The sequence below is a fragment of the Sinocyclocheilus grahami genome, unplaced genomic scaffold (assembly GCF_001515645.1).
Source record: "Sinocyclocheilus grahami isolate Dianchi unplaced genomic scaffold, SAMN03320097.WGS_v1.1 scaffold12.1, whole genome shotgun sequence".
Taxonomy (NCBI): Eukaryota; Metazoa; Chordata; class Actinopteri; order Cypriniformes; family Cyprinidae; genus Sinocyclocheilus; species Sinocyclocheilus grahami.
The window spans coordinates 1,712,243-1,716,567 of record NW_015505191.1 but is presented as its reverse complement, the minus strand read 5'-3'; the positions used below and the strand labels follow the sequence as shown (position 1 = coordinate 1,716,567).

Genomic DNA, 4,325 nt, shown 5'->3' with positions numbered 1-4,325 from the left:
TATATATATATATATATTATTATTATTATTATTATTATTATATATTTTTTTTTACATATAGATTGATTTGCCTTGCAGATGTTTTCTTGAAAAGTAACTCTTGCATACTTGTCAAGGAATAAGTGCTTACATTGACAAATGTGTCAGCGGATAGCATGCAACTAAAGTGCTCAGGCTAAACCTAAATGGCAACAGAATGTTGTCCTCTTTATTTAGTAGACTGGAGATGTTTCTCTCGCTTATACATATCATACATACTGGCAGATGCATTCATATTTTTTTTTACATTTTGCAGAATACTTCTGTTGGCTCCCTGTGACCCTAGGAGACAGTCATGTATGTGGACCAGTTTGTTTTCTCATTTGACTGAATTTAACCTTTAGCTACACTGAGGGTTTACGCATGAAAATGTTTCATTTCTGTTTTTTTTCATGAGTAGGTGTCCACATGTGTGCTTGTGTACATGTGACAGGAAACTTAGGAAACTGATCTAGTGCTGCATAGTCAGTCAGTGAAAGAGCAAAATGCAAGACTCTTGTGATATTAAACTTCTTGCAGGACAGCAACACTTAACAACTGCAGGATATGGGTTGTCATTTGCATGTAGTCAGACGGCATTAAAATGAAGTGAAACTGAAAACCTACAAACCACACTTAACAACTTGCCTTAAAGCAATGTGCATGTTTGTATTTGTCTGTTTTAATATGTTCTTAAGTCTAGTTTGTGATTTTGCATGGACTGCTGATTGGCAGAAAAGCATTACTGCGACAAACATAGTTGGTGTCAGAGACCAAAATGCTTGAGACTGCTTGTCTGCTGAAGGGTCTCCAAATGTTCTTTACAATTCAAATAACATAAATGTTGTATGAATGAAAGCTAGGTGCTTGTTTCCTCTATTGTGCTTAAAGCATCAGCGGTGCACTTGATGTATGGATTTTTAATTAGTGTCACAGTAGGCAATATACAATAGTTTTACTAGTAACCACATTGACATAGCTCACAGACAGTCTTAAAATGCATACATACCTGTCCTGTAGTCTCCTTGAGGCAGGAATTTGTCTTTCTTTGACCGCTGTCTGTTTTTTTCTCTCTCTCTTCCCTGTATCTTGCTGACTAGCTGTGAAATCTATGAACTATATATCTGTCAAGTGATGCAACGCCCTCTAAACCAGGAAAGAGTACTGTGACGACATACAAACCCACATTTTCAGGTTAACTGGCCTCTGAATACACCCATACAAACATACACACACACTCATCATTACAAACTAATTTTGATGCTGTTAAGAACAGAAGAACAAAGTTCTAACTTATTCAATCATGTGATATTTAATTTCTTCAGTTCAAGTTCACTCCTGCCATCTTCTCTCTTTAAGTGTTGTCCTTGAACACTTGCATGCTGCGATAGCACTTCCTCTCTATATGCGGTTGTTTTCACTGACCATTTCACCCTCTTTTTGACACCAAAAATGAGTAAGCATTAAAATGCAGACCACAATAAATTTTTTAGAAAGGTCATAAAAATCCGTAAACCATTAAAAACAATTCTTAAACCATTTAAAATATAGCCTACTTAAAAATGAGAATTAATATATTTCCACAAACCATATGTGTGCTGTGCTTTGGTGCAGTGGGATGTGCATGCACTCATAACATAGAGTACTACATCATGTTAAAGTCTTAGGTACGTTAGATGCTTAACAAAAACATTTATTTCAAAGTTGATTTATATCCTTTTTATATATTTTGCAGATAGGTTGTTTAGGCATCTCAGATTAGTTCCACACTTCTTTTATGGATTTAGGCATGTTAATTGCACAACCCAGTCTCATGCCTCTAACAACATTTTGGCAAAACTACAAAAAAACAAAACATACTTGTACATTTATACAGTTCATTGTGGTTTTCAGTCGACATGAACACTAGACAGTAAAACGCCAACATCTTTTTTTATTTTTCATGCAAATTATGATTATGTGGCAGATTATTAATTAACGAACACTGACTTTTGCGTGGTTACTTGCACAATACTGTTATGTTGGCAAATTCACGCTTGTCTGTTTCAGAGAAAATTGAACACACTTCTTAGCATCAGTCACTAGACAATTCATTTTAAAACTACTGCGAAATGTGCAAGAAGCAAAGTAATATCATTAAAATATAATTTGAGAAAAAAGTGCCAGAGGAACATGTTTTCATGAGCCTGGGTGGCTTCATCTGATCCTGACTTGATAATGTTGAGATCAGATATCTGTTTCAATCATACCTTCTGTTGTAGGACCAGAAAAAATTATCTGAATTATTACAGATTTTGTAAAAAGTTATTTCCTACTTGCACACTAAAGTAAAAGGCATAAATAACCACCTTATTTTTTTTTTTTACTTTTTGTTAAGCATAACGCAGCGTCTCCATAGTAAAGGCTGTTGGCCTCTTAAGATTTGAATCTGGCCTGGGTTGTGTCCCATTTCTGTTTGACCTGTTGCCTGTTATGTTGAAAAGCTTATTTTCATAATGTGTTGATTCAGACTAGGAAAGAAGTTACACATTTTTAAATGTTTATTTTATTGCACTTTATCTATTAGTTTCTATGGATTTCAATCAGAAACTTAGGCAGTTTTTTAAAAATGAGTAATCAATATTCAGATTTCTGTTCTGGAAATGTATGTATATGAGGTAATTGCACAGATTCAATTAAATGTAGAATTGTAATTAAATATATTTCAATTAAATGGGCTCAAATTTAAAGAAAGTGATATTAAAACATAAAATATAATAACATTATAAAATATATTTATACAATTTAAAAATATTTTATATCAATATTCAATATATTAAAAATATGTAAGAAATTATTAATGTAACATCTACATTATATATGTGGCATTGTGACCACTAGTAGGCAGAACAACCATATTGTTGCATGAAGAGTCTCAACAGGAAACTGATTTCATCTGACCTCTAACCAGTTTTGTAGCATTTTCTTGAGGCTTTATTTTGGATTTGCCAAGCTGGTCCCATATCTGGTCCCATAAATCTGAACAAAGTCTAATGCCTCTAATTTGTGCAAAAATATGCCTAGTACAGCTCTGACTGCTCTGACTTTTGACGTGACATGTAGGCCAAGTAGGTAATCCATAGAATTTGTCCTATGCATTTAACCCATCCAAGTGCATCAGCCACTAAAAATCATCTTGAGACCAGGTGCAAAAATGTTCTGAGAAACAGTCCAGCACCATTTGTTTGTGGATGCCGTGTGGTTCCATATTCTGTATCTAATGCAAAGAAATATATACATTTTACATGGCTTAAGTGTTCAAAGTTCTCAGATACTCTTTGAGGCAACTGTAGAGGGTCATTTAGCTGTTTGCCAACTATTCTTTGTTTATCATCGAAGAATAGCGTTGCCATCAAATAGAAGTCTATAAAGTGTTTCAAAAGCTGAATCTTTACCTGAAATACATAACATTTCTTCCAAATAATTAATTGTAAATCCATTTTTTTTGTTCTGGGCCTCCTTGTACCTTCAGTATGTTCTCTTGCACATTTTCCATTTTCTCTCACTCTCACGCACACACACTCTAATGAATGCTGAATGTCAGTAATGTCACTTTGGGGTCATATGTTAACTTCCGATGGGAGAAAATTTTTCATATTTTCCAGTCTTGTGCTATGGTAATTTGATGCAAGGCACTAAAAAAAGTCACAAATGACCAGAAATCTGACAGGCCAAGTCATTTAAATGAGTCCAATTAGCATTAAATGCGGAAACCCTAATTACAGTAGATATTCCTGAAACTGATATTGAAAATCATGCGGTGGTACGTTGTCAATACAGTGTGTATGAGGTTTATAAAACGGTTGCTTTCTGATAGTCGTTTTCATTTTATTTAGGGTGTAACACATTGGGATATCATTTATTTCTTGTAAAAATCAAACAAAAGCTATCTTAAAACGCTCTAATTTTGTGCTTATTTTGTAATCCATAATATGATCCGAACCATGAGTTTTGTGATCTGTTGCACCACTAGTTTTTATGCCTAAGTATGAGTTTAATAAGTATGCAAAACATGTTACAGATATTGCAAATTAAATACACATGCAGATTTTTTTTCATTTAATGAACAGATTCATGTTTTTAATCCATATTAACTGGACAGTTTACAGTTACATTAACTGTAGTTACCAGTATTGGAAATATTGCAGGCTTATATAGATACAGTACCATGATTGTTTACAAATGTCTTTCACTGATGGGGAAAAAAACATAAATTTTCCACTTGAAATGCTTTTCAGCTGCTTGCATGAAAGGTGTGACATTTTAAT

The 4,325-nt window shown here is 33.7% G+C and overlaps 1 protein-coding gene across 2 annotated transcripts in view; it reads right to left on the bottom strand.

Annotated features, from left to right (window-relative positions):
* Window positions 1-1,195, bottom strand: part of glipr2 (GLI pathogenesis-related 2) — a 7,004-nt gene extending 5,809 nt beyond the window's left edge. For both annotated transcript variants that reach the window (XM_016289570.1, XM_016289575.1), the window contains exon 1: window positions 1,028-1,195. The gene's annotated coding sequence lies outside the window, so the exon portion shown is untranslated. The remainder of the gene's footprint in view (window positions 1-1,027) is intronic.
* Window positions 1,196-4,325: the final 3,130 nt, after the last annotated feature.